Source organism: Felis catus, chromosome D1 (genome assembly GCF_018350175.1).
Source record: "Felis catus isolate Fca126 chromosome D1, F.catus_Fca126_mat1.0, whole genome shotgun sequence".
NCBI lineage: Eukaryota > Metazoa > Chordata > Mammalia > Carnivora > Felidae > Felis > Felis catus.
The window spans coordinates 99,704,050-99,729,038 of NC_058377.1; the positions used below are offsets into that span (position 1 = coordinate 99,704,050).

Sequence of the window (24,989 nt, forward strand, 5' to 3'; positions counted from 1 at the left end):
TGTGTGATGGGTTTGCCCGAAACCTACTTGCTAGGGGACTGAAAAGGGACTTGGGGAAAAAAGTTTGCCTTAGGGCAAAAGGAACCTGTAGTAGTTTGATTTGGGACTTAGTTGTAGTGGAGGGATCATTGTGAGTACATTGTGATTCGCCTACCTCCCTGGTTCCTACTGGACTTATATCTGATGTCCATGGAGAGCAGAGTGGGGAACTAGGAAGACAAAAAGACTAAGTACATTATAAAATCTATAAAACATTGAGCGCCCTCAAGTACTGCATCAAGACTGATTATGTGGAGGGTACACAAAAAGGAGAAAGCCAGTCTTCCTCCTGTGCAAATGACCCCAGAGCAGTTTTTCCAGTTTAAAGCCTCCAGCATATTGGAGGGGGTGCCTTCCAGAAGTCTGGTGACCAAAGGAGTGGGGTGAGTACCTGGGAAGGACTTGTGTCCTAGAAAGCAGGGGTGGTTCCCCCAAGGAGACTGGAGCCTGGCCAGCACAGCAATTCTTAATAGTAACTTGGTGGAATTACCTGGATTACTTGGAGATGGCTTATTTCATGAACACACATCCTCCTTGGATACTCCCAGAAATGCTTGCGGGGCTCTTTAGCAGGGACTGAAAATATGCCAGCTGGAGTAGGTGGGACCAGAAGTCAGTGGAATTTCTTCATTTTATGTATATATATGTGTGTGTGTGTATATATATATATATATATATATATATATGATATATTTATATTTACATACACACACACACACATATATATATATATAAATCTTAATGCTTATTTTTGAGAGAGAGAGGAACAGAGGGTGAGCAGGGGAGGGGCAGAGAGAGAGGGAGACACAGAATCGGAAGCAGGCTCCAGGCTCTGAGCTGTCCACACAGAGCCCAGCGCGGGGCTTGAACTCATGAACCATGAGACCATGACCTGAGCTGAAAGCGGGTGCTCAACTGACTGAGCCACCCAGGTGCCCCTCTTCATGTTTTTAATGTAATTGTACTTTTACCCATAGGTTGGGGAAATTTGGATATTACTGTATTGAACTATTTCACTCGTGTATGTCATGCTCTTAGAGTTCAGTGTGCTTTATTGTATGAGTTTTCTATTGCTGCTACAGTAAATGACCACAAATTTAGTGGCTTACATGGTTGCATAGGTTAGAAGTCCAACATGGGTTTTGTTGGGCTAAGATCAAGGGGTCAGTAGTGCTGTATTCTTTCTGGAGACTGTATAGGAGAGTCCCTTTGCGTATCTTTTCCAGCTTCATGATGCCAACCCTCTCCTTGACTGGTGGCCCCTTCTTTCATCTTCAAAGCCAGCAATGTCACATTTCTCTCTGACGTCAGAGAAAAGTTCTCTGCTGTGATTAGGTTGGGCCTCCCAGATCATCTAGAATAATCTCCTCATCTCTAGATTCTACAAAGTTCCTTTTGCCATGTGAGGTACTCAGTCACAGGTTCCAAGGATTAGTGTGTGGACATCTTCCTTGGGTTGTGGGGAAAGGGGACATTTTTCTATGTACCATATTTACGATTTACTAAATATATCATATTCTCATTTCATTTTTGTAACATCCTTGTATGATAGATTATTCCTATAAGACAGATAACTTTTCTGAAGCACTTATTAAAAATATAGTTCCCATCAGTTGTTACTATCTTAACCCAGAGTTCAATCTTAGCATTACTCACTAATAAGGACAACCAGCTGTAAAGTGCCTCCTGGGTGATGCAAAGTGAAAGAATATGGCATCATCTGTAGAAGATTTTTTAAACAACTTGATGAAGGTATTAACATACCATAAAATTTTCCCCTATGAAGTCTTCAGTTCAGTGAATTTTGTATATGTATATAGCTATGTAACCATCCCCACAATCTAATTTTGAAACATTTATATCATTCCCCAAAGAAATCCAATACCCATCAACATCACCGCCCCTTTCCCCTGTCCTCAGCGTCTGGAAACTACTGAAGTCAACTTTCCTGTTTCTATAGATTTGCCTATTCTGGACATCTTATACAAATGGAATAATATGTACGTGGCCATTTGGCTTCTTTAACTTGGCATAATGTTTTCAAAGTTCATCTGTGTTATAGTGTGAATCAGTACTAAATTCCTTTTTATGGTCAAACAGTATTCCGTTGTGCAGATATACTACATTTTTTTCATCAGTTACTGGCCATTTGAGTTGTTTTCCTTTTTGGCTATTATGAATAATGCTGCTATGAATATATAAAGTATTCTTGCAAAAATGTTTAATCCAGATTGTGGTAGGCAGAGTAATGCCCTCCCTGCCCCCACAAATGTCTACATCCTAATCCCTGGCACCTGAAAAGGGTGCCTTTTGCCTCACATGGCAAAAGGGACGTTGTAAGTGTGAGTAAGGTTGAGGAACTAGAGGTGGAGATGTGAGCCTGGATCACACAGGTAGGCCCTATTTAATCACATAGTCCTTAAAAGGAGAGAGCATCTCCCTCTGAGGATGGAAAGGGACTGAGATGGAGCAAGAAGGCCAGGAGCAAGGAATGTGGGTAGCCTCTAGAAGCTGGGAAAGGCACAGAAACAGATTTCCCCCGACAGCCTCCAAAAAGGAATGGGAACCCCGCCAACTCCTTGATTTTAGTCCATTGATTTTTTGCTTTTAGCTGAAGGGAGCTGCCTCGTCTATGATTATGCCCCCTGCAACCAGTGAGTGGCCAACATGGAAAGATCCTCCCCTCTTGCTTTGATCTAGGACAACTCTGAAGGACCATCTCAGCTCCAGGGTGCTGAGTGGGATGGGTTGAGGCCTCAACCTCTATTTCTGCCCAACCCTGCTTCCCTTAGTCCCTTCCAGGCACTGTTCCTGAGAGCAATCTGCACGCAAATCTCTGCCTCCAAGTCTGTTTCCTGGGGAATCCAACATGAGACACATGCACATGACATCTTGTCCAAGGATGCTCAGCCAGCTGGGAATCTGCAAAAAAAAGTTGAGGGGAGAGAAAGAGTTTAGGGGAGGATCTACTCTAAGTTCCAAAATTGGTGATGAAATATTGAAAAGAACGTCAGCTAGGCATTAGAAGGCCTGCGTTCAAGCTCTAGCCCTGCCTCACTGACCTGCTGCTGCCCATCTCCCTGCCTCTAAGGAAGAGGGTATTGTACTTCTTTTTAATGTTTATTTATTTTTGAGAGAAGAGAAAGACAGAGTGTGAGTGGGGGAGGAGCAGAGAGAGAGGGAGACACAGAATCTGAAGCAGGGTTCAGGCTCTGAGCTGTCAGCACAGAGCCCGATGCGGGGCTCTAACCCACAGATCGCAAGATCGTGGCCTGAGCCGAAGTCGGACGCTTGACCGACTGAGCCGCTCAGGCGCCCACAAGTTCTCTTCTGGCACTGAAGCTCCAGATCTGTGACCCAAAAGCCAGAGACAGGCTGGATCTTCACCTTCATCTCTCCCTAATTTCCGAGTTCGAAACTGAGTCCCCTCCAGAAGTTCCCCAAGACTGAGGACAGGCATGTCCTTCCTGGGTCAAAATTAACTCTCGAGTTGCACAACTTGTGGCCTTTGGGACACTTAGTTCAGACTGTGAAAATTTCTCAGATGCTTGTCTATCACCAGGCTTTCCACATGTGCCGTATTCTCATTTCTGTGTTGATAACTTAAAATGTCATGCAATCAGTGTGCATGTTTTATGTAGATTCCTTCTTTCCTTCCTTCCCTCCCTCCCTGCTTCCTTCCTTCGTTTCTTCCTTCCTTCCTTCCTCTCTCCCTTCCTTCCTTTCTTTTCTTTCTCTTTCTTCCTTTCCTTTTCTCCTTTCCTTCTCTTCTCTTCTCTTCTCTTCTCTTCTCTTCTCTTCTCTTCTCTTCTCTTCTCTTCATTCCACAAAAGTGTTTGTTAAATTGATGGGTGTCGCCTTACAGTTTCCTAGGAATCCAATAATTATAATGTTTACAGTGAGCTTTGTCATTCCTTTTCTGATCTTCAACATCCATCAGAGTCCTTGAAACTTAAAAGTTACCTAAAAATGTTTGAAGGAATTACTAAATGAATGAATAAGGCCGCAAAGGAATCCTTAGGAAGCTCAAATACCTTTTGAACGATTACTATGCTGCTGTGGGATGACTGTAATATAAATGGAATCATACTGCCATCTAGTGGTTAGTTGGTGACTTCATTTAGAAGCAAAATGCAGAATGTTGATAAGATTATTATTTGCGCAGCAAATTTTATTAAAAGATACTTTTGTAAGAAAAATACTTTTATCACCTGACACTGTATTGTGAGAATGTCTTGGTTTGCTAGATCACCACTAATGAGTAAGTAGAAGTGAACGGTATTGTAAATTGAAGTTTAAAGCTGATTTTCCTAACCTAAGAGATATTCTTTGAAAAGAAAATTTGGTAGTTTATAGATTTTGGATACTAACCCTTTATCCGATATGTCATTTGCAAATATCTTCTCCCATTCTGTCGGTTGCCTTTTAGTTTTGCTGATTGTTTCCTTCACTGTGCAGAAGCTTTTCTCTTGGTGAGGTCCCAATAGTTCATTTTTGCTTTTATTTCCCTTGCCTCTGGAGACATGTCAAGTAAGAAGTTGCTGTGGCCAAGTTCAAAGAGGTTGCTGCCTGTTTTCTCCTATAGGATTTTGATGGTTTCCTGTCTCACATTTAGGTCTTTCATCCATTTTGAATTTATAACTCAATACCCCAAAACAAATAATCCAGTGAAGAAATGGACAGAAGACATGAATAGACACTTCTCCAAAGAAGACATCCAGATGGCTAACAGACACGTGAAAAGATACTCAGCAGCACTCATCATCAGAGAAATACAAATCAAAATCACAGTGAGATACCACTTTACACCTGTCAGAATGGCTGAAATGAACAACTCAGGAAACAACAGATGTTGACAAGGATGCGGAGAAAGGGGACTCTTTTGCACTGTTGGTGGGAATGCAACTGGTACAGCCACTCTGGAAAACAGTATGGAGGTTCCTCAGAAAATTAAAAATAGAACTACCCTATGACCCAGCAATTGCATTTACCAGGAATTTATCCAAAGGATACAAAAATGCTGATCTGAAGGGGCACATGCACCCCAATGTTTATAGCAGTGCTATCATGTCCATCAACTGATGAATGGATAAAGAAGATGCGGTAAAAAAAAAAAAAAAAAAAGATGTGATGCATGCATGCACACACACACACACACACACACACACACACACATACACACACACACTGGAATACTACTTGACAATGAAAAAGAATGAAATCTACAAACACAAAGGGACGCCTGGGTGGCTCTGTTGGTTAAGTGTCTGACTTAGGCTCAGGTCATAATCTCATAGCCTGTGAGTTTAAGCCCCGCATCGGGCTCTGTGCTGACAGCTCAGAGCCTGGAATCTGCTTCGGATTCTGTGTCTCCCTCTCTCTGCCCCTCACCTGTTTGCTCGCTTGCTCTTTCTCACTCTGTCTTAAAAATAAATAAGACGTTAAAAAAAAATTTAAAACAAAAGAAATCTACACACACAATGGAATACTACTTGGCAATGAAAAAGAATGAAATCTTGCCATTTACAACAACGTGGATGGAACTAGAATGTATTATGCTAAGTGAATTAAGTCTGTCAGAGAAAGATAGATATCATATGATTTCATTCATATGTGAATTTGAGAAACACAACAGATGAACACGGGAAGGGGAGGAAAAGTAAGACAAAAACAGAGAAGGAGGCAAACCATAAGAGACTATTAAATAAAGAGAACAAACTGAGGGTTGCTGGAGGGGAGCTGGGGGGAGGGATGGGCTAAATGGGTGATGGGCCTTAAGGAGAGCACTTGTTGGGATGAGCACTGGGTGTCATACGTAAGAGATGAATCACTGGGTTCAACTCCTGAAGCCAAGACTACACTGTATGTTAACTAACTTGAATTTAAATAAATTAAAAAAAAAGAATTTGGTGGTTTAAGTAAGTATAGGAAATGATGATTAACACAGTTAAACATATTTCTTTTCTGCAGAACTTTTCAGAGACATTAATATGATAGCGTGCTTTGTGAAGCTGCGAGAGGGGCTTATGCGTGATGTTTTCCAGACACTTTATACTCTTTTCAGGGAACAACTCATTGGATCATTGTTTTACGGGAAAAAAATTCAGAAACACTGTTTTATTGTCATTTTCCCAATATGTTAAAAATATCTAGGGTGCCTCAGTGGTCTCGGTTGGTTAAATCCAACACTTGATTTTGACTCAGGTCATGATCTCACGGTTCATGAGTTTGAGCCCCACAGTAGACTCTGTGCTGATAGCGTGGAGCCTGCTTGGGATTCTCTCTCTCTGCCTCTCCCCTCCAAATAAATAAACTTAAAAAGTATGTATCTATTAGTGCACAGCATTTCCTGACTACGGAGCCTTCTTTGACCTTTATTTCCATGATATAGTCAGTTCAAGAAGCATCAGAATAAGTCAGGAGTTCTACTCTCCATGTATATGGATCTTAGTTTTTAGGTAATAATTTTTTTAATCGGAATTAGTATTCTTCCACATCAAAAGCTTTTTTACATAATCTGCTTTCTTTTGGATTCTAGGAATGTGGTTTCCTTCTCTTTGGGCTGTTACTTTCAATAATTGCCGTTAGTGATGGTGGAAATGACTCGGGATTCAAACACAATGCAATTGACTTAAGATTTCCTATTTCTGCCTTTTACCTATGTGCTGTCATATTAACCTAAGCAACTAATTTATAAATTCCTGGCAGAAGCTTCATCTTTCTTTCTTTCTTTCTTTCTTTCTTTCTTTCTTTCTTTCTTTCTTTCTTTCTTTCTCTGTCTGTCTGTCTGTCTTTCTCTTTCATTTATTCTTTTAAAGTAAGCTCTATGCCCAGTGTGGGGCTTGAACTCACGACCCCAAGATCAAGAGTCCCAGGCGCTACAGACTGAGCCAGCCAGGTGCCCCTATTCTTTCAGTCTTGATTGCACACCTACCATGAGCTAGGCACTTGGGTTAGAAAGACCCCGCTGGATTGAGCTCTATGCAGTCAGGGATCTTGTCCACCTTGTTTTCTGTCATATCTCTCACGCCTGGCACAGTGCCTGGCAGTGACGAAGTATTCAGGAGGTATCTGGACAGAATACACATTTCCTGTTCTCTGTTTTTGAGGTTTAATAGACAAAGAAATACAGATAACAGTAAAGCGTGATCATTGTAGTAAAAGATATGCACAAGAAGGAGAAAGCATTCTAGGCTAAAAGTCTTGAATGTATGGAGAGAACTGGGTTGGGAAGTGGTTGAGAAGGATGGAGTTACAGTGGAGAGAGCTTTTTCATTCTTGCTGAGGAGTTAGAGTTTATTGAAATGTTTCTCTTTACAACTCCGTGCTTAAAGTACTTGGTGAGGGGCACTTGGGTGGCTCAGTTGGTTGAGCCTCTGGCTTTGGCTCAGGTCATGATCTTGCAGTCTGTGAGTTCAAGCCCCATGTCAGGCTCTGTGCTGACAGCTCAAAGCCTGGAGCCTGCCTTGGATTCTGTCTCCCTCTCTCTCTGCCCCACCGCCGCTCGTGCTCTGTCTCTCTCAAAAATAAATAAATGTTAAATTTTTTTAAATGTTTATATATTTTTGACAGAGACAGAGCACGAGTGGGGGAGGGGCAGAGAGAGAGGGAGACACGAATCCAAAGCAGGCTCCAGGCTCTGAGCTGTCAGCACAGATCCTGATGCAGGGCTCGAACTCAACAGACCATGAGATCATGACCTGAGCTGAAGTCAGATGCTCAACCGACTGAGCCACCCAGGCGCCCCCTCCCCAATTTTTTTTTTAATTAAAAAATACTTGGTGAATTCTTGTTGTAGATGTAAGTTTTATTTCAGCTGAAATCAAACTTTGTAAATAATTTTTTTTTTGAAAGGTTGATTTGACCTCAATATAGAGAGCCTTAGCATGTGTGTGGGCCCACAAGATCCTTGCTGAAAAAGAGAAGACATCACTGTAAGGTCAGTGAATTCAGGGGGAGCCAGGATGATATTGTAAGTAGTTAATAATTACCCTGACCATGCTATCTAGACTGAAGCTCTCCCAAGGCAATGCTTAGTGCAGAGCCCTGCAGAGAAGTTTCTTTTAAAAAAGCAAAATTGTGGAATAAGTGAAGTATGTCAGTGACTTTTCACTTCCTTTTTTCATTATACTTTCGACCTGCTTCTGAAACCACCATGACTTCAGAGACTAGGGCCGTCTGATGGCCCCTGAAAGCGCAGGGTTCCCAGCCAGACTTGACTGTCCTGTGCTTTGGATTTATCCTTGGGTAGGTGTGCCCTGGAGTGTTTTCATTACCTTTTATGTAATAATTCCCACAAATTTCAATAGGTTGTGATTCATTACATGCTTAATCAAATATTACTTGTATATCTTTGTGAGAACTGGTACGTGATTTAATTTACAAAATCAGTAAAAGAAAGTCCTTGCTTAAACCATACGTCCTGAGTTTTGCTTCTAAAAATACCAATGCTGTATCTACAAACCCAGCTCCAGTATATCCACACTGAGGTGCCGATGATAGATAAAAGCTTAATAAATAACCCTTTCCAGAAGAATGGGTACTGCAACACACATTGCCTTAACCCACAGACATTGCCTCTCTTCCCTTTCTTGTTATGTTGCTAATCAGTTGTGGGAGCCCTTTTCTACCTTAATATCATTTCAACATAGTGATTCAGACTTCTGTTGGTCGACTGGTATTGGCCTGTGATACATGATCTGCTTACCATCCAATTTAAAGGAATGGAACTCCAGAGGTGGGATTGAAGGCAGCAACAAGGAACCAGACTCATAGGTAAGCCCAACAGGGGGCAGTTAAGTCATCTCAGTGAAATATAATTAATATTGACCTTACCGACCAAGATCAAAGCTGATCCAGTAAAGAGTTTTTATTTGCATGAATAGAGCCCAGAACTACTTTTGTAGGTAAAAGCACACAATACAGTTAAGCTAGAAATCCACATTTTAAAGTATAGATTTTCATTTAGTTCTGGACGCTTTTGAGATCACACCCAGATGCTCCCATCTCATCCTGTTCCCCACCCCCCTTTTTTAAAGTGTTTATTTATTTTGAGAGAGAGAGAGAGACCGAGAAAGCACGAGGAGAGGAGAGGGGCAGAGGGAGAGGGAATGAAAGAATGCCGAGCAGGCTCCATGCTGTCAGCGCAGAGCATGATGTGGGGTTCGGTCCCATGAACTGAGACATCATGATCTGAGCTGAAATCGAGAGTCGGACACTCAATCGACTGAGCCACCCAGGCGCCCCTCATCCTGTCCTCTCTCGAAACTCAGGGCCGTCATTTCTTTTTCTGCTGCACAGTCACAAGCAGTGCCAATCAAACTGCCCACATCTTTGCATGTCTGCAAAATCATGACTGCAATAAATAATAATGGGAGATTCTTGCCATCTGTTTAATTCTTTCCTCCTTTTATCTGATCCTGAAAGTTATCTAATGTCTTTCTCCTGTTCTACTGTTTCAAAGACGTAAACGGTTCAAATCATAAAAATAGGAAGAGTTTTTAGAAGTGTTGCCCCTTCCTCATTTTGTCTGCCAAGTTTCAATTCAGTGCAGGTGCTGACAGATGTTTATAGGCAAATAAAATAAGTCATTTCCATGTTGCAGAGCAAAGATGCTCGCTAACCTGAGCGAGGGTTAGGACTATGATTAGAGGCTCCAGTTTGAGATTAGAGGCCAGTGCTTTCCTAATTCCCAGCCTTTAGTTTGTTTTAGCTCGCCTTTGTCATTGCCCAAATCCTGGAAGAATGTCTGGGAATTAAAAGTCAAAATGTACTCCTGCAATCTCGGGCCTGGCAAAGCTTCTATAGGCAACCGCAGGTCCACACCCAGTGATTGTTTACATTTCTCTTGCATCCTCCAGAATCCTGCTTACGCACCACTTTCTGTTGAGTAACGGTGTGTGGAGCCAAGTCAGGACCGGTAATGTTCCTCGTCTGCCTTCTTGGGCTGGTCCTGACGCTGGCCCCTGACAATGCCAGGCTCGGGAACTATTTGTTTCTGATTTCCAGCCAAGAAGTCTAACAATTCTCTCCCTTCCTTCCTATCGCCCTCTTCTTCCTTACCAATGCCAAGTCTGGGATTTTCCTTGTCTAGAGACCATACCAGGCAAGGAAATGAACTTTCTTGGGATATGACAGACTGCTTAACAGAAACTGTGCCCTTTGTTCTCATTCAAATGCCTTCTCCTTAAATGACATTTCTCTTTCTAAGGCTCCTGCAGATAATCTGCTCTAGCTACTTAATTTCTACGAGGTCCCTCTCAGAAGATTGAGGCATAGTAGGTGTTGGAATTCTGATTGTTCTGATTGGGAAGCAATAGCTCAGAAAGGAAAAATAATTTGCCCAGGGATTGAGTCAAGCAATTCTATTAGTTGTGTCTAAATCCATTCTTTAAGGGGCACCTGGGTGGCTCAGTCGGTTAAGTGTCACGATCTTATGGTCCGTGAGTTTGAGCCCCATGTTCGGCTCTGTGCTGACAGCTCAGAGCCTGGAGCCTGCTTCGGATTCAGCGTTTCCCTCTCTCTCTGCCCTTCCCCCACCAGCTCGCTCTCTCTCTCTCTCTCTCTCTCAAAAATAAATAAACACTAAAAAAATAATAAAAATAAATCTATTCTGAAACTTTAAAAATCCTTTTCGTTCCTAGCAACTGTGTCCAAAACAAAGGAAGCAAACCCTTATGTTTACCTACAGAAAATAGAGGCAGGTCTGGTTGTTGATCACTGATTCCACTATGAGTCAGAAAACTTTATTTCTTTTGCACATGCTCATGGACAGCCCAGCCCAGCCCAGATGACAGTCTGCAGGGATACGAGTTCTACTTCCCACTGTTAACAAGGCACTCAACCCTGGGCAAGTCACTTGACTCCTTCTCGTCTATAACATGAGGTAGTTGGGATTCATGGTCTCTTAGGTTTTCTTCCAGCTCCTGGATCTCCAGCTAGGAAAACGCAGGGATAAAGGCATAAGGCTAACCCGTCTTCAGAAAGTCAGCAAAACATCTATATATAACACTGTAAAATTAATCTCTACTAAATAAGAATTTGTATACACTTTGGCTCAGCAATTTCACTCTTGGGGCTTTATCCAAAGGAAGCAATCAGAGATGTGCTTCAATAAGCAAGGATGACTGTCACAGTGTTTATTTTTAATAAACTTTTAATTTTAGCATGGTTTTAGATACACAGAGAAGTTGCAAAGATAGTACCGAGAGTTCTTCTGTACTCCATCCATCCTTCCTCCTCATTTCCTTCATTGTTAACAACTGCTATTCGCATATTACATTCATCACAACTAATGAACCACTATTGATTTCATTTTATTAACTAAAATCCATACTGTATTCATATTTCCTTAATTTTAAGCTACTTTTCTTTAATTTTTTTTATGTTTATTTATTTTTGAGAGAGAAAGACAGAGTGTGAGCAGGGAAAGGGCAGAGAGAGAAGGAGACACAGAATCTGAAGGAAGCTCCAGGCTCTGAGCTGTCAGTACAGAGCCCGATGAGGGTTCAAACTCATGGACTACGAGATCATGACCTGAGCCAAAGTCAGACACTCACCCGACTAAGCCACCCAGGTACCCCTAACCTACTATTCTTTTTCTGTTCTGGGATTCTATCCAGAACACTACGTTATTACATTTAGTTGTCATGTCTCTCTAGGTTCCTCAACACTGTAAGAGTTTGCCAGACTATCCTTATTTTTTTTTAAGATTTTATTTTTTCTTTAAAAAAAAAATTTAATGTTTATTTTTGAGAGAGAGACACACACAGTGTGAGAGGGAAAGGGGCAGAGAGAGAGGGAGACACAGAATCCAAAGCAGGCTCCAGGCTCTGAGCTGTCAGTACAGAGCACAATGCAGGGCTCAAACCCACGAACTGTGAGATCATGACCTGAGCTGAAGTCAGACACTTAGCCGACTGAGCCACCCAGGTGCCCCATAAAGATTTTATTTTTTAAAACATTTCTTAAGGTTTATTTATTTTTGAGAGAGAGAAGGGCAGAGAAGGAGACTGATTTTCCAAAGCAGATGCCGCGCTGACAGCAGAAAGCCGGCTGTGAGGGCTCACGAACCTCGAGATCATGACCTGAGCTGAAGTCAGATGCTTAACCAACTGTGCCACCCAGGTGTCCCTTTAAATACTTTATTTTTAAGTAATCTCCACACCCAATGTGGGGCTCAAACTTACAAGATCAAGAGTTGCATGCTCTTACCAACTGAGCCAGCCAGGCACCCCAGATTTTCCTTATTTTTGATGACCTTGACAGTTCTGAGGAGCACTGGTCAGATATTTTGTAGCATGTCTCTTGATTAAAAAAAAAATCATTATTAAACTGGGGTTTTAGTTATTAAGCTGGGGACAAACTGTCTACATGAGCTTTCACCAATGATGTTAACCTTAACCACCCAGTAGAGGTAGCATTTGCCAGGTTTCACTGTGCAATTTTCTAATAATGTAAGTTCTAATATAAGCAGGGTGCCTGAGTAGCTTGGTTGGTTAAGTGTTGGACTCGACCTCAGCCCAGTTCTTGATCTCAGGGTCCTGAGTTTAAGCCCTACGTTGGGCTCCATGCTGGGTATGGAGCCTACTTAAAAAAAGTTCTCAAATAAGCTACACATCAGTAACAGGACAGTATACTCCATGAGGGCAGGAATTTTGACTGTTTCACTCCCCACTGTGCACCCAGTACCAAGCACAGTTCTGACATAAAGTGGGTGTTCCATGAACAGAATTTGTTGGATGAAAAATAGATTGGTTAAATAAATTAATTTATATGATATGATGGAATACTAGTGGTCATAAATATTTGGGGATATGGAAAAAAAAACATTAATGATATATCCAATGAACAAAACAGATCAGAAGACAATTTGTATACATCCTATTTTCTATGAAGTTTGTTCATATGTGTGTCTTTATGCCCGTGTATGTGTAGAAAAAGAACCAGAAGAATGTTGTCAAAATGTTAAAGTGGTCATTGGTTATTGCAAGGTAGAAGGATTACAGGGGACTTTAATTTTCTTCCATGTTCAGAAATGATAAGAATGGATTACTTTTGAAATTAAAAAAAAAAAAACACAATAAAAACAGAGAGAAGTTTTGACCTTCAAGAAGGTTCTCGAGCAAGAAAAACAGATGTTTCAATACAATGCCCAGCAACCACATTATTTAGCCGTGTATTAGTCTTTGTGAAGGAACTGAAATCAGTGGTGCGGTGCATGGAGGGTGTTGTCCTCAAAATTCTGCTGTTTCTAGGAAACAGGGTACACTAGGTACCATCTGTTTCTGATTTAGGGCATTAGAGTTGCAAGATCATGAGCTGTATCTTTGTTACTCTCATAACAAATTGTTTAAAGTTAAAAAAAAAAAAAAGTAAAGAGTGAAACCAAATGCACAGGAGGCCAGAGTGAATGGCATTATTGTATCGTTTGCTTTCTCCTCCCCGGGGCTTTGCATTTTAAAAACACATGTTGTGGTTTTTCTATGATTATCTTCCCACTTCCTGTGTTGTATCTCCCTTACTGTAAATATCCTTTTGTATAGTCATGCTTTTCTTTCTGTGTCTTGCATGTGCGTCTTTCTTAATACTTGCTAACTTTCTCCAAACTTCCAGTGTCTATTTTTCCTGATACTAATTCATATAGGTCCAATGGCGTTTTTACTCTCCGAGATTCTTGCCTTGATTTCGAATCCTAGCTCCATCTTTTATTAGCTGTGTGAGCTATGGAGAGTTGCTTAACCTCTCTGAGCCCCCCCCCCCCCCCCGAAAATTAGGATAGTATTTTCTACTCACTCAGAGTATTCCAAGGATTAAAGGAGATTTAATGTAAATATGTGCTGGACCCATCCTAGTGCCAGTCACAAACAAGGCTCTTAGCCTTTGGTATCCTTTACTTCCTTCTCACTTCTATACATACTCCATACTGTGTCTTCTATTATCTTTCTAAAATTCCATTAACGTACTCAAGGATCAAGTCTAACCTTTGGCTTTCAGGGTCCTCTTTAAATGAGCCCCAGCCCATTTCTGTGGTCTCACTATCTTCCAGGCACATTGTATATACACATTATGCTCCAGCCACACCAAATTACTAGCTGTTGCCTAAATACATGTTACTCTTTTCTTCTCTCCATGCTGTTAAGCATGCTGTTTTCTGTGTCTGGAAGTCTTTTGTGTTCCTGACAACCTTCTTTGTGAAGCCTTCTCTGACAGCTTGAGGTCCCCCACGCTCTCCTCTGACCACAGTAACTTGTTCAGACCTTTATTAATGCGATTCCTTATACAAACGTCTACATCATTCACTTCTTTATTCAACAAATAGTTATCCAGCTCTTATATTGCGCCAGGCACTGGAATGTATCCTCTACTTAAATGGTGGATTCCATAGGGCCGGGGGCTTGTCTCATCCACCACCCCCGGCCCCATGCTTAGCATAGGAGTAAAGCAAATACTCAGTTTGTTTGTTCAGCATTGAATAAAATTCGGGCATTTCTTTTTCAGTAATCAAACTGAAAATCATAATGCTACCAAGTACTTCCTCATTTGCCCTTTAAAGACAAAGATAAAAGACACATATTTTCTTGTACATGTAACATATTGTTATGCTTATTAACAATTCCAGGGGGCTCAGAAATATTCCTTTGCTTTGAATGTCCTCCATCTGGAAGAGTTTAGCTAATTAAACCAAAGATCACGGATGAGTTGGCCCCATTTATCTCCAATGGATGAAATCCTTTTCTCTCCAGAGGATTCTTCAGACAAATATCAAGGGTCAGTGTTATTTTTAGTAACATATAGTTTTGAAAGTCTTACTTTTTTTTTTTTTTTCAATTTCTAAGTTTGGTAACACATACTTTTGAAACTTTTTATTTTTTTTTAAATAAATTTATTAGCGTAACTTAGCCTATACAGAAGTATTTGTCTCAACTCTAGATGATATTGAATTACCATACTGGAGATTAAGGTAGTCATTAGTCTGAAAAAGAAGTTAGAAAAAAAAATGCTTCCTGCCCTCCCCCCCCCCCCCCCCGCAAGCCCCCACCGTGTAAGTGCAAGATTCCTGTTGGTGATGATGTACTGTGCAGATTGAATGGTGATTCAGAGAAAGCTATTATTATCCTTCCTTTTGAGGGACTTTTAATTTTTGATGATTAATATTTGTCAGTATTTCAGAATTTTCATTCCTTTCTTCCCCTCTCCTCCATTCTTTCTTTTTTTTCTAAAAAGTTTTTTAATGTTTATTTTATTTTTGAGAAAGAGAGCGTGAGCAGGGGAGGGGCAGAGAGAGAGAGGGAGACACAGAATCTGAAGCAGGCTTCAGGCTCTGAGCTGTCAGCACAGAGCCCAGTGCAGGGCTCGAACCCACTAACTGTGAGATCATGACCTAAGTCGAAGTTGACGCTTAACCGACTGAGCCACCCAGGCGCCCCTCCATTCTTTCTTAATGCAAAGAAACATACGAGCCTTACTTTCTTGGATTCATTTGGATCCCCCTTGTACATTTCACAGGCCAGTTATGAAAATTCGTGTGTCAATTACATGCTGATTTAAGCTTAAGAATGAGAACACTTTTAACTTCACATTAGCAACAATTAAATCATGGCTACAAGAGTTGAGTTTCGCTGATCTAAATTCATTTTTCCCCCTCTAGTTGAAAACCATTTTTCCATTTCCTGAGTTATATCATGAAATTTAGACTGACACGCCCAGATAGGAAGAAGCTAAAGCAAGTTTTAGTGAAAAAGATGCTGTGTGAACTTGGACTGTGAATAAACCAAATCTAACATGTACCATTACCATCCTCGCTAGACAATGTACAACAGACTCACCTGAATTTCATTAAAAGCTAAAAAAAAAAAAAAACCCAATAGTCAGTATGGGGCCAAAGCAACCCACAGAAGTTCATCCGGCCCTATTTAAGTGAGGCCCTCTTTCACATCCCTTCTTGGGGCTGTCCCTCAGCCTCTCAAGACTGCTTCCTCCTATCCCACTTTCCTTCTGGGGGGACAAAAGAAGGGAGGGGGGCGGTCACCATGGCATTCAGATCACTGAATTTGATAAACAGGTTCTTTGGTATCATGGCCCTGGTAGCAGATCTGATCAAATCCTCAGCTCCTGAGTGGTGTTTGGCATTCTTACAGTGCCCTAAACATCAGAGAACTGTCACCAGACCCTTTTCTCATTTCTCTTCCCTGAGGCCCTCACAGCATTTCTATGGAGGTCATTCCATTCGTTCTTCACCCTCTGGTAGTGTCAGAGGAAGTTAATCATGTTTTTGTAGCCTCAGGTAGAAATACTTCTGCTAACTGGTGCTTTGGTATTACAAGGAGGTCCCATGAAATCCTTCACTGCACTTTGAGAAAGACAGTAGGACACTGTTTTCTAAAGTCCTTCGGGTGGACCCCTGGGAGACGGTGCAATTGTGCTCGTCCTATACAGCTGGTGTTTTTTATCCGTTAGGGGCTCTGTGCATTTTATAGCTCATTATATAATGTTTCTCTCTTTGTGTTGCTTATCAGGAGACTCTGATCCATCTTTAGCAGAGACTTCATGACTTGTATCCTACTTCTTCTCCTTTTGCTGTATGTTTCTCGTCTCAAATTTATTTTATTTTGCTACAGTGCTTACATTTTTATAAGTAGCCATACATTCTTCTTGCAGGAAGATAGATTATAGGTAAATAAGTAAACATTTATGGACAGGCAAATCCAGAGAAAATGAGTTCTCTCAGGCCACAAGAGAACCTTGGGGCCTGCCACAAATTACCCAAGGTACTGTGTACATTGTATTAGAAAATGCAGTGCCCTTTTGAGCACCATGGCAATTCTTAGTATGGATAAATATAGCAATGGATGTGTGAATTTCACCCAAGTCACGAAACCCAGGAATCGCTGAATGAATGGTAGGGCAGGAATCTAGGAAGGTCTTTTTCAACTTTGTTGTTGAAAATGATTAGACTCTCCTATGGGAGAAAGACTCAAGTGACCCAAAGGAAGTGATTTGTAGGGGATGAAACCAGAAAGTAGTGCCAGAAAAGGTCACCAGGGGGAAAGCGGGAAGTGCCAAGCAGAAAGTCCAAAAAAATAAATAAATAAGCATTTGTCAAAAGGCGAATACCTAAGCCGTCCAACTCAGGGTCACAAGCTCCCAGCAAAGTGGCTAGAATTTCTGCTGATGAATTGAAGGAAATTTGCAATAAGGAAAAATACACCCATCTGAAAAGAAATCCAGTTCGTAAGGTCAGCCCAACCCAAAACAACATCAGTGAACAGGAATTTCATTCTGCGAACAATACCAATCTTAGCCCTACAGTGGCCAACTCATTCCTTTCCAAAGTGCACACAGTTCACACCTATTTTTGTTCTGAAAATTCTACAGGGAACTTCTGAAAAAAGTCCTGGACAGTCAGGAACCCTCAAAAAATGTGATCTTTGTTTTCTTGTACAGCTGCATGATGGCACATGTCTGTTAGCGATTGCCAACTTCACTAGAGCGCACAATGGGGGTAGTGAAACTGCCAGTTACCTCACACGTAGAACTTTCAGGGAAGGGAGGCAACGTCACATGGTGCTGTCTTACATTTAAATACCAGCAGAGAACAAATGCCCATGAGGCCTACAGGTGGTATGGAAAGCTGAGGAAATGGGTGAGATCATATAGAGGGTGAAGAGGAAGAGGAGGGAGGACCCAGGATTGGACCTCCAAGTTCTGTGGCTGTGCTGGACTCTAGGTCCACGTGTCCAGCTGTCTCCAGTTGAATATCCGATAGGTATCTCAGCCCAAATGCTCAAAGCCCAACCTTGACCTTCACCCTCCTGGTCTTCTCTAACTCTGCAAATGGCATCTCCATCCTCCAGTTGCTCAAACCCCAGACTTTGAGTTACCTGATCACTCCTCTTTTTCTCACATCCTGTATCCAGTCGGTCAATAAATCCTCCCTCCAGGAGAGCTCCTTCATTTTCCACTTGTTATTATTTCTGCCACTGCCTCTCTTGTCCAAGGCATCTTCTGCTCTCCCCTGGATTATTATAGTAGCTCTTACTTCCACCCTTCCCTCCTCTAGTTTATTCTTTTTTAAAGTTTATTTTCAGAGGGGGAGAGGGGCAGAGAGAGAGGCAGAGAGAATCCCAAGTAGGCTCCGCACTGTCAGTACAGAGCCCTACGCAGGGCTCGAATCCAGGAACCCTGAGATCGTGACCTGAGCTGAAACCAAGAGTCCGATGCTTAACTGACTGAGCCACCCAGGAGCCACCCTCCAATGTATTCTTTCTTTCTTTTCTTCTTTTTTCTTTTTTTGACATTTTAATTTATGTTTGAGAGACAGAGAAAGACAGGGTGTAAGCAGGGGAGGGGCAGAGAGACAGAGACACAGAATCTGAAGCAGGCTGCAGGCTCTGAGCTGTCAGCACAGAGCCGGACCTAGGGCTCGAACCCATGAACTGTGAGGTCATGATCTGAGCTGAAGTCAGATGCTTAACCGACTGAGCCATCCAGGCGTCCCCCTCCTCTAGTTTATTCTTAACTCTGCAACCAGAATGGTCCTGTCAGAACATTTGTCAGGTCATGTCATTCCTCTATTTGCTTCTCTTCTCAATCAGACTGAAACTGTCTCTCGGGCTGTTTATGACCTATATCCCCAGCCCCATTACCTCCTGGAGTACACACTCATCTCATTCTGCTTCCATCACCCTGGGCCCTTTGCTATCCTTCAAGCACTCTGTTCTGCCTCAGGGCCTTTGCACTGTGATCTGCTTAGAAAGCTTTTCCATATAACAGCATTGTTTGCTTCCCCACCACCTACATTTCACTGCTCAAATGTAACCTTAACAGAGCATCCTGTAAAGAAATAGCAACCTCTATCCTTGACTCTTCCAATTTCCCTTAACCTGCTTCATCTATCTATCTATCTATCTATCTATCTATCTATCATCTGTTGTTGTATCTCTTATGATTATCTAACATGTTACATATTTATTTACTTATTTGTTTCTAGATTATTACCTATCTAGTAAGAATATATGGTCCATAGGAGAAACTTTGTGTCTCTTGTTCACTGCTTATTCCTAGCATACAGTAGACACTCAAATATTTGTTGAAGGAAGGAAGGAAGGAAGGACTACAGCATTTCTCATCCAGGTAGAGAAGGAATTGACTAGGAGACTAAGAAATGGCTTGACTAGGAGACTAAGAAGGTAGGAAAGGAGAAGCCAAGAGCATGAAGTATAATAGAAGCTGCGAGAGAAAGCATGTAAAAAATAAAAAAAAAAAAGTTTATTTATTTTAGAGACAGAGCACAAATGGGGGAGGGGCAGGGAGATCCGGAGACAGAATCTGAAGCAGGCTGCAGGCTCTGAGCTGTCAGCACAGAGCCCAATGCAGGGCTCGAACCCACGAACCATGAGATCATGACCTGAGCCGAAGTCAGACACTTAACGGAATGAGCCACCCAGGCATGCTGGGAAAGCATTTTTTGTTGTGGTAAAAAATATGTAACAGGGGTACCTGGCTGGATCAGTCAGTGGAGCATGTGACTTTTTTTTTTTTTTAATGTTTATTTATTTTTGAGGGAGAGTGTGTGAGCAGGGGAGGGACAGAGAGAGAAGGGGACAGAAGATCCAAAGTGGGCTCCACACTGCCAGCAGCAAGCCCGATGTGGGGCTCAAACTCACGAACCTTGAGATCATGACCTGAGCCAAAGTCAGATACTCAACCGACTGAGCCACCAGGTGCTCCTATGTGACTCTCGATTTCAGGGTTGTAAGTTCAAGCCCCATGTTGCTCATAAAGCTTGTGTATATACATATGTGTATATACACATATATACGTATATATATGTATATGTATACATATATATATGACGTAAAACTTACCATTTTAACATAGACAGTTCAGTGGCCTTAAGTACACTCACATTGTTTTGCAACCGTCACCATTGTCCATCTCCAGAACTTTCTTTGTCTTCCCAAACTGAGACTCTGTACTCATTAAACAACTCTCCATCCTCCCTTCACTGCTACCCCAGGCAACCACCACTCTACTGTTTGTCCCTATGACTGACTACTCTAGGTATCTCATATGAGTGAAATCATACAGCGTTTGCCTTTTTTGTGACTCGCTTATTTCACTTAGTATAATGCCTTCAAGGTTTATCCATGTCTTGCATTTATCAGTTTCCTTCCTTTTTAAATTTTTTTTTTTTTAACATTTATTTATTCTTGAGACAGAGAGAGACAGAGCATGAATGGGGGAGGGGCAGAGAGAGAAGGAGACACAGAATCGGAAACAGGCTCCAGGCTCCGAGCCATCAGCCCAGAGCCTGACGCGGGGCTCGAACTCACAGACCGCGAGATCGTGACCTGGCTGAAGTCGGACGCTTAACCGACTGCGCCACCCAGGCGCCCCTTTAAAAGCTTTTAAAAGTATTTTTATTTTAATTAATTAATTATTTATTTATTTATTAAAATTTTGTTTAATGTTTATTTATTTTTGAGACAATGCAAGAGACAGAGTGCAAGCAGTGGAGGGGCAGACAGAGGGAGACACAGAATCTGAAGTGGGTTCCAGGCTCTGAGCTGTCAGCTCAGAGCTGGATGCGGGGCTCGAACTCATGAACCATGAGATCATGACCTGAGCTGAAGTCAGACGCTTAACCGACTGAGCCACCCAGGCGCCTCTAAAAATATTTTTATATTTAGGGGCGCCTGGGTGGCTCAGTCGGTTAAGTGACAGACTCTTGATTTTGGCGCAGGTCATGATCTCATAGTTTGTGAGTTTGAGCCTTGCGTTGGGCTCTGCACTGTCAGTGTGGAGCCTGCTTGGGATTCTCTCTGTCTCTGTCTCTGTCTCTGTCTCTCTCTCTCTCTCTCTCTCTTTTTCTTTCTCTGCCTCTCCCCTGCTGACACCCTCTCTCTCCCTTTCGAAATAAATAAACTTAAAAAAATTTTTTTAAATAAAAATATTTAAAACAAAATTTTAAAGGTTAATTTATTTTTCAGAGACAGAGACAGAGGATGAGGAGAGGAGGGGCAGAGAGAGTGGGAGACACAGAATCAGAAGCAACTCCAGGCTCTGAGCTGTCAGCACAGAGCCTGACATGGGGCTTGAACTCACCGTGAGATCATGACCTGAGCTGAAGTTGTACACTCAACTGACTGAGCCACCCAGCCACCTCAATAAAAATATTTTTATATTAAAAAATTTGTTTTAAATATTCCATTGTATGCATACACACACACACACACACACACACACACACACACACAATGTTTATCCATTCATCTGTTGCTGGATAACTTGGGTGGCTTCCACCTTTAGGTTATTGTGAATAAGACTGCTATGAATATGGGCATACAAATATCTCTTTGAGACCCTGCTTTGACTTTTTTGGGGGGTTATATATGAAGAAGCGGAATTACTGGATCATCTGGATCATCTATGATTAATTTCTTGAGGAGCCACCGTCCTATTTTCTACAGCAACTGCACCAGCGCACGAGGGTTTCGATTTCTCCACATCCTCATCAACGCTTTCTGTTTAAAAAATGCTTTTAAAAAAAATAATGGCCGGGGCGCCTGGGTGGCGCAGTCGGTTAAGCGTCTGACTTCAGCCAGGTCACGATCTCGCGGTCCGTGAGTTCGAGCCCCGCGTCGGGCTCTGGGCTGATGGCTCGGAGCCTGGAGCCTGTTTCCGATTCTGTGTCTCCCTCTCTCTCTGCCCCTCCCCTGTTCATGCTCTTTCTCTCTCTGTCCCAAAAATAAATAAACGTTGAAAAAAAAAATAATGGCCATCCTGAAAAAAAATAATAGCCATCCTAATGGGTGTGAAGTGGCCTCCCGTTGTGTTTAGAGGAAAGGATTTAATGAATTTATTTTTAAAGATTACATTTTTTTTAAAGCTTATTTATTTATTTTGAGAGAGAGAGAAAGAGAGAGAGAGAGAGAGAGAGAGAACACAAGCTGAGGAGGGGCAGAGAGAGAGGAGAGAGAATCCCAATCATGTTCCATGCTGTCAGCTCAGAGTCCAACATGGGGCTTGAATTCATGAACCATGAGATCATGACCTGAGCGGAAATCAAGAGTGGGATGCTTAACTGACTGAGCCACTTAGGTACCCAAAAATGTTTACTTCTAAGTAATCTCTACACCCAGTGTGGGGCTTGAACACCCAATCCCGAGATAAAGAGTCACATGCTCCACTGACTGAGCCAGCCAGGTGCCAATAGATAGATAGATAGATAGATAGATAGATAGATAGATAGATTTTTTAAAAAAGTAATCTCTACACCCAACCTGGGGCTCAAACTCACAACCCCAAGACCAAGAATTTCACGCTCTTCTGACTGAGTCGTCCAGGAGCCCCTAAAGGAAAGAATTTTTTTTGAGAGAGAGAGTGTGGCAGGGTGGGGGAGGGGAAGTGGTAGAGGGAGAGAGAGAACCTTAAGCAGGCTCCACACTGGGCATGGAGCCTGACTCGGGGCTCGATCTCCTGACCCTGGGATCATGACCTGAGCAGAAATCAAAAGTCAGATGCTTAACCAGCTGAGCCACCCCGGTGCCCCTAGAGGAAAGCATTTTAAACCAGAGAGAGTGGTCACCTGTCAAGAGCTGCTCTGAGATCTAGTAAAGCAAGACTGAGAGTATCTGTTGGAATTGGCTCGTGGAGGTGGTGGTGACGCCAGCAGAATGGCGGAGGGTCACCAGATCGGAGCAGGCAGGAGAGCGAGTAGGTTCTGAAGGTGACTCGAGAAGCTTGTCTGTCCTCAGGAGCAGAGGAATATTATTTATTGTTTGTTATGCCCGGTCATCATATGAGGTGTGGGGTTGGAGCAGAGGCTAACAACAGACGTGGTTCCTTTCATGGGGCTGGCAGTCCAGCAGAGGAGAGGTAGACGGTCAACACATTTCTTCAACTCCGATTTGATAAGCGCTAAAACCAGAAGCGGAGGGTGCTGTGTATATTGTGGCAAGATGGCAAATGAGGAAGGGAGGAGGATGTCAGAGGAGGTGTCCTGAGGAAGTGACTCTCCAGTGAGTTAAAATTTGGTGTCCCCTGGGGGTCTGTCTTCAGGGAGAGAATGCCTTGGTCATGCTGACATGGGCATTTGGGCCTCCGTGGCAATCTCACTGGACCATTACTGTGGCCAAAGTTGAAGGGACTCAATGTAAGAAGTACCAAGAGTGTGCCAACGCTTCCTCCTCAGGCTTCTAAAGTCACGTGTCTTGTGAGTGAGGAGCAGGGCTGGGCCTGGGCGGGGGTGTGGGGGCATAGTGTGCTCTACCTGTACCCCAAAGCAACAATGCTTGTGCTTACAGAGCCTCTCATTCAAGTTTTCTGTCAACTTTCTGTCCTGTTCAGTTCTAGTTCAAGGGTCAGATGGGGGAGTCGACATACGACCTTGGACAAATTAAGCATAACTTGCTTGTGCCTCAATTTTTTCATCTGTAATTTGAGGACAATGCAAGTACCTATTTCAAAGTAAGTGAGAAAACTCACGTAAAGCATTAGCGCGGTGACTGCACATAGGAGGAGCCTGGCAAATGTTAGCTTCTATTGTTACTTTTACTACTCTGATCATATGCTAAAGCTTGGGTACATTAAGTGTCTGAGCCTTAGCGAGTCTACTGTTCAAAGTCTACTGTTTAATGAATTGGAGTTCTAGTTTTATCTGTTAGCTTTACAAGCTTAGGTAATGTGTATCTGCTTCTAAGAGCTAAGGCTGCCCTGGGGTGCTGATAAGATCTGGATTCTGAATGGCTGGGGCTGAGGACAGACGTGGCCTGGACTGTATTCACCAGAGTAGTGGGGCTTCTCGGGAGCCAGCTTGCTGCCCTCCCTGGATATGCTCAACCATTCCATTATCTTTCCATTTGCTGCAACGCCAATCCTATTTTTCATATACCCCCTGGAAAAGAAAGTGTTTTTAAGCACCTGCATGCCAAAGGTTTCCAAGTGTCTCTAGAGTTTAGGGAGATGTTTTTTATGTTTTCGTTTTTTTCTTTTTTTTGCAGCAGTCCCTTGCTTCACCCAGTGGGCCTTCCGATCTCTTCCTTAGCAAGGCAATGTGGTGCTGAGCACCAGAAAATTCCCAGGGAGAGCCTCTGCCAAAATGCAAAACCAAGGAAAAAGGATAAAAGCAACAGTTTTGGACCAGGCTGGCAGAAATGGTAAACCCCATCTGCCATATTTGCTTTTTCTTAATCTAAAATAACAGAGATAACATACACAATGGACTTTCTAACTTGCCACTTTTCCCTTATCTTTTTTCCCTTTGTGAGCCGAAGACATCGTGTTCTTTCATATAACCTCTCTCTCTCTCAAAAAAAAAAAAAAAAAAAAAAAAAAAACCAACAACAACAAAAACAAAAAAAACCCTTGGCCATTCCGTTCCCTGCCGCCCATGGAGAAGAACAGACTCTATCTGATATTTCAGCTGGAAGGGAGGGTGGCAGATTCTTTCCAATGGGGTGGCGACTTCCTCCCTACTCTCAGAACACACCCCTTCCCAAAAATACGCCCTCCTGGGCAAGCAGCACAAAGGGAATGTCAGCAAATGCCCACATCCCTTCCTTTTCCTTTTACACCCAGTGGCCTGGGAATGGCGGGCACGCTCGGGGAATGCGCACCACCAATCGGTGTGCGGCCCCATGGGGCCTGTAAAGCGGCCTTGCTCTCATCTCTTGCCCTCTTGGACCGTCTTCCAAACCAACTGCCAGAAGGGATTGTCCTAAAACGCAAATCTGATCGTTTCATTTCATCTACTTAAGAACTTGCTGTGGCCTTTTGGCCCACAATGAGGGTTCCCAAACTCCTGCCTGAGGTCTATGCCAGCTATATAAGAAGCATTGTATTCAGATGTAGTTTGTAGAGTTTAGGTTAGAACCTGGGGATCTGCCGATGTTAGCCTGAATTCTTTACGTTGGCAAGTGACAGTAACTCATCTCAAACTAGCTAAG

At 42.5% G+C, this 24,989-nt stretch overlaps 1 long non-coding RNA gene across 8 annotated transcripts in view; it reads left to right on the top strand.

Annotated features, from left to right (window-relative positions):
- Positions 1-24,392, top strand: part of LOC111556681 — a 29,213-nt gene extending 4,821 nt beyond the window's left edge. For 2 of the 8 annotated variants that reach the window (XR_006586614.1, XR_002736365.2), the window contains exons 2-6: positions 7,894-7,978; positions 8,205-8,286; positions 8,761-8,814; positions 14,660-14,808; positions 24,045-24,392. This is a non-coding gene — a long non-coding RNA (uncharacterized LOC111556681). Of the gene's footprint in view, positions 1-7,725; positions 8,287-8,649; positions 8,815-14,659; positions 14,809-24,044 lie in introns of those variants that run through there. The other 6 variants (XR_006586616.1, XR_006586615.1, XR_006586613.1 and 3 more) reach the window with 5 other exon arrangements.
- Positions 24,393-24,989: the final 597 nt, after the last annotated feature.